The sequence below is a fragment of the Pristiophorus japonicus genome, chromosome 6, assembly GCF_044704955.1.
Source record: "Pristiophorus japonicus isolate sPriJap1 chromosome 6, sPriJap1.hap1, whole genome shotgun sequence".
NCBI lineage: Eukaryota > Metazoa > Chordata > Chondrichthyes > Pristiophoridae > Pristiophorus > Pristiophorus japonicus.
The window spans coordinates 41,899,745-41,916,433 of record NC_091982.1 but is presented as its reverse complement, the minus strand read 5'-3'; the positions used below and the strand labels follow the sequence as shown (position 1 = coordinate 41,916,433).

General features: G+C 49.3%; 1 protein-coding gene across 5 annotated transcripts in view; it reads right to left on the bottom strand.

Annotated features, from left to right (window-relative positions):
* col4a6 (collagen, type IV, alpha 6) overlaps positions 1-16,689 on the bottom strand; it is a 575,180-nt gene that overhangs the window by 85,502 nt on the left and 472,989 nt on the right. The window lies entirely within an intron of this gene.

Below are 16,689 nucleotides of genomic sequence, written 5' to 3'. Positions count from 1 at the left end.
TCCCAGCTCTGCTGAGCTGCAGGCAGACACTGAGACTCGGGGGCCATCGAGAAAGAGGGCGATCCTGGAGGGGCAGCGACAATTGCATGAGGCCAGGGCATCTTTTGCAGCCGCGATGTGTGAAAATGTTCAGAGAGATGGAGGGGTCCATCTCCAACATGAGCACCACCATGTTGCAGACGATGGGGAAGATATGCTGCTCCATGGAAAGGATGGCCACCTGCACGGAGCAGCTATTGCACCACTCACATGAGCACATGCTGGCTGTGGACAACAGATGGCAGAGGCTCATAAACCCCCTCACAAGGAGAGATGTAAACATTGACTTGGGCCTTCATCATCATAGGCAGTCTCTCGGAATTGAGGAAGACTTGCTTCCACTCTTAACATGAGTTCTTAGGTGGCTGAATAGTCCAATAGGAGAACCACAGTTCCTGTCACAGGTGGGACAGATAGTCGTTGAGGGAAGGGGTGGGTGGACAGGTTTGCCGCACGCTCTTTACGCTGCCTGCCCTTGATTTCTGCACGCTCTCGGCGATGAGACTCGAGGCGCTCAGCGCCCTCCTGGATGCACTTTCTCCACTTAGGGCCAGTCTTTGGCCAGGGACTCCCAGGCATCAGTGGGGATGTTGCACTTTTTCAAGGAGGCTTTGATGGGGTCCTTGTAACATTTCCTCTGCCCACCTTTGGCTTGTTTGCCACGAAGGAGTTCCGAGTAGAGCGCTTGCTTTGAGAGTCTCGTGTCTGACATGCGAACGATGTGACCTGCCCAGCGGAGCTGATCAAGTGTGGTCAGTGGTTCAATGCTAGGGATGTTGGCCTGGTCAACGTGCTCTCCAGCTCCTTGTTAGCAGGGAAGTGCGGGTGGCCTATGAGTGGGATGATGGTGAGAGGGGACATGGAAGTGGGAGCTCTTCTCAAAGTGCTCCGACTTCTCCCCATTACCTCCCCCTCAGTCAGAGCCCTAGATGCTTCCACGGATCGCCCCTGCACAGTTGCAGAAAGAGCAGACTTTGGCGGGGTCCTCACAGGCTCCAAAACCTAGAGGATGTCCGCCAAATGTGTCTGCGCAGTCATAGCAGGGAAGTGACCAGTGTGCAACAACCTCTACTGTAGCCACAGGGGTTGCATCTTGTAGAGGCATTTGTAAAAGATCAAAAATTGTTAGTGCTAAGTTTCAATAGTTTTGATTGCAAACATAATTGTTTTTCTTTGCACCACTTTTGGATCTTGACTATTTTTGCCTCAAACATTAGAAGTGGCTTTTCACATGGAGTGAATGGAGACACATTATTTAATCTCGAGCACTGGGGCTTTGGGTGAGACAAATTGGCTTGGTTGTTGTAGGGATGCTTTAGGGTGTTGTTGCGGGGGGATGGTGAGGGAACTTAGTAGAGCATGTAGCTGCCACCTGGCTGCATTGGAACAATTTAAGTAAATCTTTGCACCTGTTTTCACAAAGGAAAGGAGCAATGAAGATACTGCTATGAGGAGGACTGTGATATTCTGGATGAAATAAATATAGTGAGAGAGGAAGTATGAAGCTTTGAAAGTAGATAAGTCCCCAGGCCCGGATGAAATGCATCCCAGGTTGTTGAGCGAAGTAAAAGAGGAAATAGCAGAGGCCTTGACCATTATTTTCCAGTCCTCTTTGGATCTGGCCATCGTGCCGGAGGATTGGAGGACTGCTAATGTAGTACCCTTGTTTAAGAAGGGAGAAAGGGAAAGGCCGAGTAATTACAGGCCTGTCAGCCTGACCTCAGTGGTGGGAAAATTATTGGAAAAAATCCTGAAAGACAGGATAAGTCTGCATTTGGAAAGGCAAGGATTAATTAGGGACAGTCAGCATGGATTTGTTAAGGGAAGATCGTGTTTGACTAACCTGATTGAACCTTTTGAGGAGGTAACCAAGAGAGTCAATGAGGGTAGTGCGTATGATGTAGTTTACATGGACTTTAGCAAGGCTTTTGATAAGGTCCCACATGGTAGACTGGTCATGAAGGTTAAAGCTCATGGGATACAGGGCAAAGTGACAAGTTGGATCCAAAATTGGCTTGGAGGTGGGAAGCAAAGGGTAATGATTGATGGATGTTTTTGTGACCGGAAGGATGTTTCCAGTAGGGTTCCGCAGGGCTCAGTACTGGGACCCTTGCTTTTTGTGGTATATATCAACGATTTAGATTTGAATATAGGGAGTATGATTAAGAAGTTTGCAGACGACACTAAAATTGGATGTGTGGTTGATAATGAAGAGGAAGTAATGGGCTGCAGGAGGCTATCAATCTACTGGTCAGGTGGGCAGAGCAGCGGCAAATGAAATTTAATTCAGAGAAGTGTAAGGTGATGCACTTTGGGAGGGCTAATAAGGAAAGGGTATACACATTAAGCGGTAGGCCACTTAATAGTGTAGATGAACAAAGGGACCTTGGAGTGCTTGTCCACAGATCCCTGAAAGTAGCAAGCCAGGTGGATAAGGTGGTTAAGAAGGCATACGGAATGCTTGCCTTTATTGGCCGAGTCATAGAATGTAAGAGCAGGGAGGTTATGCTTAAATTATATAATACTTTGGTTAGGCCACAGCTGGAGTACTGCGTGCAATTCTGGTTGCCGTATTATAGGAAGGACGTGATTGCACGAGAGAGAATGCAGAGGAGATTTACTAGGATGCTGCCTGGAATGGAGAATCTTAGTTATGAGGACAGATTGGATAGGCTGGGTTTTTTCTCATTGGAACAAGGAGGTTGAGAGGAGACCTCATCGAGGTGTAAAAAATATTGAGGGGCTTTGGACATAGTGGATAGTAAGGATCTATTTCCATTGGTAGAGGGGTCTATTACGAGTGGGCATAGTTTTAAGGTAGTTGGTGGAAGGTTTAGAGGGGATTTGAGGGGGGGCTTCTTTACGCAGAGGGTTGTGGGGATCTGGAACTCGCTGTCTGGAAGAGTGATGGATGCAGAAACCCTCACCACTTTTAAGAGATGATTGGATGGGCACTTAAAGTGCCGTAACCTACAGGGTTACGGTCCTAGAGCTGGTAATTGGGATTAGACTGGATGACCTTTTGTTGGACGGCGCAGATATAACGATAAGTACTGCAGGGAATAGAATACGGCCAGGGTGATCTCCCGGACTAGCTTTGATCGCCTGGATGGGTCAGTGAGGAATTTTCCCAGATTTTTTCTCCCTAAATTGGCCTGGGTTTTTATCTGGTTTTTCCCTCTCCCAGGAGATCACATGGCTCCGGTTGGGGTGGAGTGTAGATGTTTTCAGTATAAGGAGTGTCGCAGTTGTGTGAGGCAGAATGGTTGGGCTGGGTGCTCTTTGCCTTTCTGTCATTGTTCATAGGTTTATATGTAACCTTCAGGGCTGCTGACCAAGGGCCGTGCGGCGCGAATACGATGGGCTGAAATGCCCTCTTTCTACACTGTAAATTTCTATGTTTCTATGATCAGGCCATCCATGGCCTCCCGGGCAATGTGTGCCACTACTAGTGCCATCTGCATCTCGGATTCTTCCTCCTCCTCCTGCTCCTGCTCCTCTTCCACCTGCTCATCCTCCTTCTCCTCCTCCTGCAGCTCCAATCCTCGTTACTGCCCTATGTTCTGCAGCAGATGACGCTGATTCTGGATACCCTGGCTGTTGCGTACTGAAGGGCTCCTCTAGATCTGCCAAAGCATCTGAAGCGCATCTTCAGCATGCCTATTGCTTGCTCTATAACACATCTGGTGGAGATGTGGCTCTCATTATAATGCTTCTCGGCCTCTGTACTTGGCCTCCTCAGAGGTGTCATGAGCCATGTCTTCATTGGATAGTTCAAAGTGGTCAGCCGGTAAGTCTGGTTGGAGGTGCGAAGAGCTGAGGAAGGGTGGAATGGCGCAGTGCGAAAGAGTCATGACAGGGAATGTGGCGCACACATGCATGATCATCTTTTTATGATTGAAGACGAGCTGCACATTGAGGGAGTGGAAGCCCTTGCGGTTCACAAACACTCCTGGGTGATGTGGGGTGCCTTGATGGCCAAGTGAGCAGTCGATGACGCTCTGCACCCATGAGAAGTCAGCCAGAGCCGCAAAGCCGAGCGCCCGTTCATGTGGCTTCAACAGTAGCAAAGTTAATGTAATTGGCTGAAGTTGTGAAACATGGCATCAGTCACCTGGGTGATGCATCTGTGGGCAGCCGACTGCGAGATACGGCAAATGTCTACTGCAGATCCCTGGAAGGAGCCTAAGGTGAAGAAGTTGTGAGTTTGCAGCCACTGATAAGGCCTGTCCACCAGGACCTCTGGGCAGCAGGTCTTGCTCCAGCAAGCTACAAATATTTGCGACGACCTAGCGCGATAGCCTGACCCTCCTGAAGCACTGCTGCTCAGTCATATTGAGGAAGTTTATCTTCTGCCTATATACCCTGTGTTGGGGGTATCGCCTCTGGTGTGATGCAGCCCTGTGGTGCCCCCCTCTCTCCTGTGGAGCATCAGGTCGTTAAGGAGAAGGCAGATGTTGTGGTTGCTGCTGCTGTTGATGATGGTCGAAATCATCTTGGTCTGATTCTGAGGACCAAGGTGAGACAGTATAAGCGGCACCTATGCTGATGTCCTGGATGGCAGGCCAAGTAGTGACCAGAGGGCAAATTCCTCAATGTTCTGATGCTGACCACCAATAATCTGGAATGACCTGCAAACTCCAGAAACCTAAATCTGTGCACAAAATGGAGTCAGCAACAGCCTTTCCCTTAGGCAACGAATGAGGTGTAATGTGTGTCTATGTATCTGGTAATCCCAGCACTCAATGAATGCCCTCGCAGCACAATAGCCACTGAGCTTCTGCCTCCCCGCCCCCCCGCCCCCCCGCCCCCCCCTCTTCACAGGCGATGTTCCCGTGCTGCCTGCTTCCCATGCTCATACTGTTAAATTCATAAGCTGCTGCAGTTAAAAACTATTAAGGGTCTGATAACAAGCATTTAATGAGTTGAATTAGGTCGCCCGTCTCTGCTGATCGAGTCCGTGGCGTGCTTGGAAACGTACCAGCATTAAAGGCGCAAGGAGGTGGGATGACAGCAGGTTCCTGACAGCTGCCTATCTCTGCAATTTTTACAGCCTCCAAACACGCACACAAGGCAACGGGAAAATTACGGTCACTATCTTTAAGACAATAAGGGGACAGAATTGCCCTATTTTATAGCCCCAATAGTGCCTCCGGGGGGCGCAACGAGGTTATCGTCCGGGAAGGGGTCGATAGAGCCTCCGGAGAAATTGGCCTGGAGGTTTGTGGGGGGTTTGTGTTATTAGCTCCACGCTCCGCGGATTTGCGCCCCGAGCTGGCGCACGCATGGCAATATGTTATCGCCATGCGTGCCGACCCCTCAACGCCCTGCGCTGACCCCTTTTCACCCTGCGGGAGAAACACGGGCGGCTGGATGGCCCCGGCCGATGTCACTGCCAGCTTCGCGAGTCGCGCTGTGGGCTGCCATATTTTTCTGCCGTGGGCCGCCATATTTTTCTGCCGGCCGACTCTTCTCTCGGCCTGACAATGGTGGCCCTCACCGCGACCAGACACCATCCTGCAGCCCGGCACTCCGTCATGGGTGCTGGACTGTTGACCCGGTCAAAGGTGTCCTTGGTCACCCAGTAGCGGCCGCCAAAAGGACTGCAGAGGGCGTAGCGACCCTCCCCTTTAATTGAAGGGGCAGGACATTCTGCTGTGTCAGTGCTACACGGAGCATCCACATAGTGCTGCTTTGCCGGTGGGCACTAGGCTCCAGAGTGCAGCGCTGAACGCATGTCACGCTACCGTGCCTCTCCACGGAACGCCTCCATTGAGGGGCGAAGGGCAGAATTCCGCACCGGGAGCGGAACTTCCGGACGGGACAAAAGTCCCGGAAGGTTACCGCCTGCAAATGAGGCGCGGGACAAATCCCCCCCCCGCCCCAACTGTCCCAAAATGTTGAACGTGAGAAAGATTGGTGGAAGAGTTAGAGAATGTGACTGAAGGTACGCTTGAAGGGAAAGGTCTTGAGAAGGTTTTTGAAAATAGGGAGAAAGGTAGCAAGTCAAAGAGGTATATAGAGCGTTCCAAAGTGTAGGGTCAAGGTACTTGAAGGTTCTGCCACTAAAGGATCACATGCCCATGAGGCCAGAGTCAGAAGTGCAAAAGACATGTGTCCAATCACATGGGATGTCCCCTGCATTCACTGACTCCCTCATGATGATTATCAGAAATGTGTAGATTTTAATATTAGTGTTATTCTCTGGAATATAGAATCCATCCCTGGGGAATTATTGATTTTGAAGGATTTAAACCCGACTACGATGTCATGCAAGTGATATCGATGTCATTGGGGCCAATAATGTGATGCTAGCTACTCATATTATTGGTCGGAAAACCAGAGGCTTGCTACACACCCGCAACAGTGAGTGATTCAAAACATGGCCAACCAACATGCAGTGCACTAGAAGCTTGAGCAAAAAACATGTGCAAGGTTCATTAAGGCCCCAGGAAGTATTTAAATGAGGTGGCGTGCTCATCATGCGGCTGCAGTGTCTGTGCAGCGGTCTAATCACTGACTGCCTGTTCAGACCAGGTGCTTCAGGGTAGACCACTGAGGCAGAAGACAAATGTTGATCCAAGCTGGTCCTCTCCTTGATTACAGAGCCACCATTGTATATTGTCACCATAGATCTCTGGTCTTCAGTAGCCAAATCGTGAATGGAGACTTAAGTCCCCAGTAGTTGCTGGCAGAAGAAATATGGCAGCAGTGATCGGGCAGGTCTTCCATTAGTGCAGGAGTTCCTCAGGGCAGTGTCCCAGGCCCAACCATCTTCAGCTGCTTCATCAATGACCTTCCCTCCATCATAAGGTCAGAAGTGGGGATATTCGCTGATGATTGCACAGTGTTCAGTTCTATTCACAACTCCTCAGATAATGAAGCAGTCTATATCTGCATGCAGCAGGATCTGGACGACATTCAGGCTTGGGCTGATAAGTGGCAAGTAACATTCATGCCACACAAGTACCAGGCAATGACCATCTTCAACAAGAGAGCTTCTAACCTCCGGTCCTTGACATTCAATGGCATTACCATTGCCAAATCCCCCACCATCAGCATCCTGGGGGTCACCATTGACCAGAAACTTAACTGGACCAGCCACATAAATACTGTGGCTACAAGACAGGTCAGAGGCTGGGTATTCTGTAGTGAATGTCTCATTTCCTGATACCCCAAAGCCTTTCCACCATCTACAAGGCACAAGTCAGGAGTGTGATGGAATACTCTCCACTTGCCTGGATGAGTGCAGCTTCTACAACACTCAAGAAGCTCGACACCATCCAGAAGAAAGCCCACTTGATTGGCACCCCATCCACCACCTTAAACATTCACTCCCTCGACCACTGGCGCACCGTGGCTGCAGTGTGTACCATCTACAAGATGCACTGCAGCAACTTGCCAAGGCTTCTTTGACAGCATCTCCCAATCCCACGACCTCTACCACCTAGAAGGACAAGGGCAGCAGGCGCATGGGAACACCACCACCTCCAAGTTCCCCTCCAAGTCACGTACCATCCTTACTTCTAAACATATCGCTGTTCCTTCGTCGCTGGTTCAAAATCCTGGAACTCCCTCCATAACAGCACGGTGGGAGTACCTTCACCACAAGGACAGTAGTGGTTCAAGGAGGCGCTCACCATCACCTTCTCGAGGGCAATTAGGGATGGGCAATAAATGCTGGCCTTGCCAGCGACACCCACATCCCATGAATGAATAAAAAAAGCTGCTGGCATTCCTGACCCCACATATGCCAGGAACAACCAAAATGTATATCAATGACCAGGCTCAGCATTACGATACGGTCAACTGATAATTGGCGTAGATGCAGGCAGCACCCAATGAGCGATGATCTTGGCATCACTGCTCCAGAACTCTATTAATTGGCTCCCTTAAGTTTAATAAATGGAGGAAACAACCATATTGTTCTTCGGCAGAAATTATAATCTTCACAAGCAAAATAAATGCTGCAAAATAAATGACCAAATGATAGAGAAGATTTCTCACGGTGAGAGTCAAGACTTGCCATCCAAAGATAATAATATAATGTCGTGCACCTACAGAAAATGTTTATGATAAATGATAAAATACCATGAAATAATTTTCCAATGCATAATGTGATGTTGGCCACAAGTAACATAAATGCCAATGTTTGTAATAAAAGTAACTAATAGAGAGATACTCTTGGAAGAAATGGTCCGGACATTTTGGATGAAACGGGAGAGCACTGTGCACAATACACAACCCGATGACAGGAGCTGCATGGTAAAGGTATTCAGGGCAGCAGCAGAGTGCTACAATCAACCTCAGCATCCCTGGAATAAGGAGGGGAAGAATTCCATTTTCTACACCTGTGATCTGTACTGGCAGTGTGCATGTGTGAGACACTGACTAGTCACAGGATGAGGTTCACTTGGGATAGTCTCCCAGCACAGGGGCTCCTCCCTCCGCGAGAATAATCAAACATTTTTAATCTAACACTGATCTCTTGAGTTTTAGACATGGGAGTTTAAATAGGTTTCCACCTTCCACCTAGCAATGAATCTGCAGACAGTGTGGTCACTAAAAACCTGTTGGCTAGTGTAATGTATTTGCTTCATAGGTTCTTTCCTTAAGAATTCATAGCAACACATAGCTCTGAAGAACTAGTTGGTTTATTAGCAGATAGTTAACAATCATACTGCACATTACCAGTTCATCCACCAGGCTCACAACCATCTGTCTCATCATGGATCCCTGAACCCCTGAACCCAACTGGCTGGGATTTTATTGAGTCCTGTGAACATCACGTGACTGGCTAAGCCACTCCCAACTCAACAGCTCTACAACTATTTTGTAGATACAATAATCAAGTGCCCCCTGATTAAAGGGGAGGGGCGGGGGGGGCGGTCACACTCCAAAAACTTTTCAAGTGCCCTCTTGTTTTTTTGTGGGTTTTTTTAGGGCACCAAAACCAAAAATTATACAAGTGCCCCCTGGCTAAAAGGGGGCACTAAAACCGACAAACTTAGACAAATTAAACTTTAGATGTGGTTCAAATTAAAGTTTGGTTGCCAGGGGTGATGATGCACTCCAGTCCCTCCGGCGCCCACCTCTTGTGGAAGGCCGCGAGCGTACCGGTGAACACCACTGCTCCATCTCCAGGGACACCCTGGCCCGGATGTAACCATCAACAGCTCTACAACTATTTTTAGCTGTATCAGTAATCAAGTGCCCCCCTGATTAAAGGGGAGGACATACTCCAAAAACTTTTCAAGTGCCCCCTTGTTTTTTTTTGAGGGCACTAGAAACACAAATTATACAATGCCCCCTGGCCAAAAGGGGGGGGGCATTAAAACCGACAACTTAAACAAATTAAACTTTAGACATTAAATCAAATTAAAATTTGGTTGCCTGGAGTTATGATGCATTCCAGTCCCTCCGGTGCCCACCTCTCGCAGAAGGCCGTGAGAGGACCGATGGACACCGCATGCTCCATCTCCAGGGACACCCTGGCTCTGATGTAACTGCGGAAGAGAGGCAGGCAGTCGGGCTGAACGACCCCCTCGACCGCCCGCTGCCTGGACCGGCTGATGGCCCCCTTGGCCATGCCCAGGAGCAGTTCTATGAGGAGGCCTTCCGACCTGCCCGCTCCCCTCCGCACAGGGTGCCCAAAGATCAGGAGTGTGGGACTGAAGTGCAACCAGAATTTGAGGAGCAGCCCCTTCAAATATTGGAAGAGGGGCTGTAACCTCACACATTCAATAAAAATGTGGAACACGGACTCCTCCAGACCACAGAAATTACAGGCAGCCTGGGAGCCCATGAGCCGACTTAAAACCTTACTGCATGGGACTGCTCCGTGCAACACCCTCCAGGCCAAGTCCCCAATAAATAAGGGGAGGACTCCCGCATAGAGAACACTCCATTGGGGACCCCCGGCTGCTCGAGATGGCAAGATGGTGCGCCATGGCATGTCCAGACAGCAGGCGAGGATGGCAACGTGAAGAGTGTGCAAGAGCAGCCCGTACAGGAATCCCCTCCACGCGGAACTGAAAGGCACGGAGGGGATTTCCCCGAGGAGGCTCAAGTTGTGAGGTGCCGGCTCCCAAGGGAGGTTTTGGGGCATGGCGCCGATGAGGAATTCCGTCCGGACAGGGGTTAGTTTGGACGGGATCTCCCCATGTGCTTGGGTCTCCTCGACACACCTAACGGAGTCAGGGCCCAGTGCTGTTTTTAGCGATTCGATGGCATTGACCGTACGCAGGATGTCGGCCCAGGGTAGGCGCTGTGCCAGCTCGTCTGGCACCATCCAGCCCGCTCCTCCGCCATCAAGCAGGTCTCTGACCCTGGTCACCTTGCTAGCCACAGCCTTCTCGTTCGCTTGCCACCTAAAACCGCGGTCATGGAGGTACGGATTCCTGAGCAGCGGCTCCTGAAGGACAGCCGCCACTCCAGACGGGGGAAGAACTGTGCTTGGTGGTGACTCTGTTCCAGACCCTGTTGAGTTCCTGGTAAAAGACAGGCAGACCCCGCATGGCGGTCCTGACACCCCCCAGGCTCACAAACAGGAGCTGCGTGTCATAATTGAGTCAGTACTGCTGACGGAAGAAATACGTCACCAGTGCACACCATCTAGGAGGGGGCTCAACATAGAGGTATCTCTGCAGGGTCTGAAGACGGAAAGTCGCATGCTGGGTACTGACGCACACCAACGCCTGACCGCCCTCCCTAAGCGGGAGACTCAGAACCGCAGCAGAGACCCAGTGCTTCCTGTTGTTCCAGAAGAAGTCCACCAGCTTCTTCTGTATCTTGGCGACAAACGCAGGGGGAAGGGTCAAAGTGACCAGCCGGTACCACAGCATAGCGGCCACCAGCTGGTTTATGACTAGCACTCAACCCCTGTAGGACAGCACTCGGAGCAGTCCTGTCCAGCGCCCTAGGCGAGCGGCAACTTTGGCCTCCAGCTCTTGCCAGTTCGCCGACCGGGCTTCCTCGTCGGGGCTAAGATAGACTCCCAGATAGAGGAGATGGGTCGTGCTCCAGGCAAAAGGCCTGAGCTCCTCCGGCAGGGAGTCCACCCGCCACTGACCCACCAGGAGTCCGGAACATTTCTCCCAGTTCATCCTTGCGGAGGATGCGGCCGAGTAAATCTCCTAGCACTCATGCATCCTCCGCAGGTCAACAGGATCCCCGACCATGAGGAGCACGTCATCGGCGTAAGCCGAGAGGACGAACTCCACGCCTGGCCCTTGCAGAGCCAGTCCCGTCAACCTCTTCCACAAGAGGCACAGGAAAAGGCTCCACGCAGATGGCATATAACTGGCCGGACATGTGCCATCCCTGGCGCACCCCTCTCCCAAAGCTAAGGGGCGCCGTCAAAGACCCGTTAACCTTATTCAGACACTCCGCGGCAGCGTACAAAAGTCGGATCCGGGCGACGAAATGCATCCTGAACCCAAAAGCGCGCAGAGTTCTGAACAGATACTCGTGATCCACCTTGTCGAACGCCTTCTCCTGATCTAGGAAAAGGAAGGCGACTGACAGACCAGCGTCCTGGGAATGGTGGACCAGGTCCCGAAGCAGATGGATGTTGTCGTGGATTGTCCGGCCCGGGACCATGTAGGACTGGTTGGGGTGGATCATGTGGTTTAGCACGGCGCCAAGGCGCACAGACATCACCCTAGCAAAAATGTTGTAATCCATGCTGAGGAGGGAGACAGGGCACCAGTTCTTTAGTAGGCGGAAATCGCCCTTCTTAGGTAGCAGGACGATGACTGCCCTGCGCCAAGAGAGGGGCATCTCCCCAGTCGCCAGACTTGCCCCCAGGACCCGCGCGTAGTCGCTCCCCAAGATGTCCTAGAATGCCCTATCGAACACCCAGCCCGTCCAGCCCCGGAGACTTTCCCCTCGAGATCTGGTCAAGGGCACCGGTCAGCTCCGCCAGGCTTAGCGGAGCGTCCAGATTTTCAGCGCCCTCCGGGCCGACCTTCAGCAGATCCTCCCTCAAAATTCTACGCGCTTCCTCGCTAGACGGATCTAGAGAGAAGAGAGCCCTGAAACCTGTGAGCATACTCACATATGAGTAATAGGATGGGATTGAATATGATATTGCGCATTCTGTGAAACTATTTTTTAAGTACTTGTTCATATACTGTAAAGTAGGGTTTTGTATAAGATGGTTTTGAAATTAATAAATGGAACTGAAGGCAAATATCTGGGAATGCAGCCTCGTTACCTGGGAATACTAGTTGGAGATAGGGCTGTAATATTATAGCCACAATTCTTCAACTGCGCTCCCATGTCCTGAGTCTCCACTCTGGGGTGTAGTCCTGCTCTAAACACTTTTTCATTGCATCAGTGTAACTTGTACCCTATTAAAATTAAAGGGGTCATTTTCTGACTGTCTGCGCCATGATGGGCAGCTTTGCCAACATATCAGAAATGTGGGCACATGCTGTAGATGACTATGTGCCCGAAAATCTAATGTAGGCTCCCGGCAAGCAGGGTTTCCCTGGGAATACCAAATTAGAAAATGACCCCTTAAATGTGTTCAGAATACGCTCAGAGATGTAAAAGAAACTGTGAGCTCTGGTACTTGAATTCAGTTCCTGACACTGTTATTTGCATACAAAGGTCTTTGCTGGCTCAGCTGGTAAGATCTCAGATTTGATCCTGATCGGTGCTGATTCATCTGATCACAGCCAGATCAACAGTAGGAGTCTTTTAGTATCTTGAGCTAGAGAGGGGGGGGCGGGGGGGAAACTGCAGCACAATGCTAGTGAATCTCGGGTGACGACAGGACTGAGCACATCCCAGGTTGCAACACTCACTGTCCAGCCTCACACATTAAGAGAATGACTTCCTGAGCTAGCTACTGGCACCCGTTAAAACTTACCACAGTACTAGTCGGCGCCATTAGGACAAAAGGGTGAATTGGGAACAGCAACAAAAAGGTCCTTCTCCTTTGTAATTTGCTTTATATAAAGGGTAATGCACTGACAGCAGAGTAAACCTCTTCTAACTGAACAGAGGAGACTAACTGTCAGACTATCAGGTCCGGTGTTGTAGTTTTACCATTATAATGGTGCAAATTCAATCCAGAAACACCATCGACTGAATTAAATAATTAAATCAAATTATAATTAAATGGGGTACGGTAGCATAGTGGTCTTGTTACTCGACTAATAATCCAGAGGCCTGGATTAATGATCCAGAGATGTGAGTTCAAATCTCACCACGGCAGCTGGGGAATTTAAATTCGATTAAATAAATGTGGAATAAAAAGCTAGCATCAGTAATGGTGACCTTGAATGTCCTTTAGAGAAGGAAATCTGCCATCCTTATCCGGTCTGGCCTATATATGACTCCAGACCCACAGCAATGTGGTTGACTCTTAACTGCCCTCAGTTGTATGCAAGAAGGGGCTCACCAACACCTTCCTGAGGGCAATTAGGGATGGGCAATAATTGCTGGCTTGCCAGCGAAACCCACATCCTGTGAATTAAATGTTAAAAAATGTCTCAGGATCCATGTCAGTGCAGCGGGTGAATACAGCATATGTCAGGATAAGGTGTGTTTGTGCTCCAGTGCTCTGCACCACTGATAGCAGCAATCTGGTTCAGAGCCTCACCCTTTGAATTGCTAAGCTCAACCATGCCAAAAAAAGGAAAGTGAATGCTGAGCAGTGCCCGCAGGGAAAGAAGGGAAGCTGTCTGGGCCCTGAACTTCTCTGCCTCTCTACCTCTCTTTCCTCCTTTAAGACATTCCTTAAAACCTATCTCTTTGACCAAGCTTTTGACCATCTGCCGTAATTTCTTTTACATGGCCCCGTGTCAAATTTATTTGTTTTGTCTTATAACACTGCTGTGAAGCGCCTTGGGACACTTCACTACGTTAAAGGCGCTATATAAATAAAAGTTGTTGTTGCTGTTATACAACTGGCTAACTCAACAGAACCACTGCATAAGCCTAGGAGGTGATTCTTTGTCTCTGCCCACTGCTCAGTGTCTTGGAGAAAAATCACATAAAAATCATGTGATTCTGCAACTTTTCTGTAAATAGTTGTTTATGGAAAAAAAAGCACTCTGAAATCATAACAGTAGCAACCCATTGATAAGAACGAGTGTGAATATCACCATACCAGACAATACTATCACTAGCACAGATATTTAAGCTGTTATGTTAAGAAGCTGGGACAGTTTGAAAACAAGCATCACATCAATAGTCTGGTGGCAACGTGTCTGTTAAATGCATGTTCACTGCCGTGGTTGACCACCCATTGGCATAGCTTCAGCCACAAGCATGATTACAGTGGAGCCTGCTCATTTTCTTGGAATAAAACATTGGAACATTGTGAATCTGTAGTTTGGCTTTGAAAAATCCAGATGATGACTGGATCTTCAGTTCAATCTGTAAGAATCATACCAATTTTACTAATTAAAAAAAGGGCGAGTGGATTTCCACACCCTCACGGTCAGGTTAAGGGTGTCACATGGTAAGGAACCAGGTGTTAGTTCCCTTCTTTTACCTGCGCACACCTAACCATCGCACTAGCATCGTTTGTTCCTTCAATCATCACACACTAATTTTGGAATATTTCTATGACACTCTTTTTCTCCCAACTTGAGCTAAGATCATTAGTGTCCATCTGACTGTCTTGCTTCCCATCGTAACTGGCACTTTTAAAACTGGAATTCTTCAGCAAACCCCAACACAGAAACATGCCTTTGGTCATATGAAAGAGGCGGAGAATGCACCTCTTAAAAAGCATTGAACGTAAATCATTAAGGTACGATAATAAGCGGGCTCCACTCTACAGGCAGAATGAGTATAGCAACAACCGAAGCTTTATAAAGCAGGAGTGTTAGGCCATTTCGCTTTATGCTACAGACAACTCCCTCTCACCTTCACAGCCTACATGCAGTAATCGCACCCAATTCGATTGAGACCAGATATGGAAAGTTGGTGGGTGATGAATGGAACAGAAGCATGGAAGAATACAACATGTGTGAACAGATGAACAGAAAGAATCAGATAAAAATGGAAAAATTTCCCTCTAAAATATATTAAAAATTAAAAGACATGAAGTGACCTCTTATCCCAAGTCGTCACAAACCTGACTTCCAACCAGAAGGTGGCAAGTTGAAGCCACAGAGCTGTCGGTGACTTCAATGTGTTTTCCTCAGTCAGATAAGTGTCAGTAATAATTTATTGGCCAAGACCAATAAAAGCCCATACTGAAGCATGCAGGTGCCATCACCAGTGTTAGAGGAAAAGCAGAACAAGGCTCTTGATATAGTCCCACTCACTCCATTTCATTCATGACTCCTATACAGAGAGGTACTGAGAGCACTAGTGAAGGAAATCTGTAACCAGAAGTCTTTGGCTGTCCCTACTGGAGAAGGATGCGTGATGAATAACCCAGAACATGTTATACCTCTCCAATTGGCTGATATATGACGACGGATGATCCATATCATTCTTCTATTCAAGATGAAGAATGATAGCTGGTTTCGACTGACCTGATCATTCTGTATTCTACCTTGTCCTCCAAACAGAAGGAAGAGACACACTGCACAATTCTGGTTCTCTGAGTCTTCCAGCCTGGAAGAGCTTGCATGGTAGTTAATGAGTTGCAAGGGAGGAAACGGATTTAGGAAAAAAAAACAATTTAAACCTGTGGCGAGAGGTAAGCGTGGAGCTGGCGTGGCAAGCTCGCCCTTAGCTCTCTGGTGTAAGGCCCAGGCTATTTTAACTCCAAGCTGTAGTCCAGCCCTGACCTCTGTCCAAACCTGGTATCAATGGCGTGAGATTGTCAGGCGAGCGTGGCAGGAGGTCGCTGCCGGGGCCCCATCGTGGGGGGCCTCCGGACACGATGTGGTTGAGTGTGTGGGGCGGGGGTGGGGGGGAATCCCGGGGGAGCGTAGGCCCAAGGTTTCCCTTGTGGGGCCCGGGGGCCCTGTTCCTCCTAACCCCACAAGGAAGCCCCCCACAAATAAATGTTTACACTTATCTTTCTGGGCCGCCCACTCCTTGTCGCCCGGTGCTCTTGGCGAGGCCAACACCGCGTGCCGAACGCGTGACTGACCGCTAAAATGGCGTCAACGCATGAACTGCATCATCAAACGCGGACTTGAGCATTTTAATGAGCCCCTCATCTGCCTGCGAGAGTGCGGCACTAAGTCAGAGGGCAGGATGCCTGCCTCGATATTAATCCCCGCATGCCCCGTTTTCATTGGGCACAGGATGAGGGAGGAGGGGTGTGGGGTGGGAGGTTAAAATCGGCCCTACAGATCGGAAATTTAAAGATAAATCAAGGCTGTACGGTGATTTGGGGAATACTGCACTGTTTTGCTGCATATTCTCCCTGTTTGAAGTTTTGGTTTTGAAGGGAAATTCCTGCCTCTTGGGTTGGTGTTGCTTACCCAGTGGTTTTTAACTCATCTTCATCCAGCAGTGAATGGCAGATGATAATTCGTTGCCGCCCTAAATCCAGGTAGCAATCTGTTGAGCTGCTCCATCCTAATCCCCCCCACCCCAAATAAATCATAAATATGAGAATCAGGGATGCCCCACACCCTCACCATCACTCACTTGTCTCAGATGTGTGAGATTTAGGGTCAGTTTTCAATCAGACGGCTGCACGGAATGTCGTACACTGGCAAACAC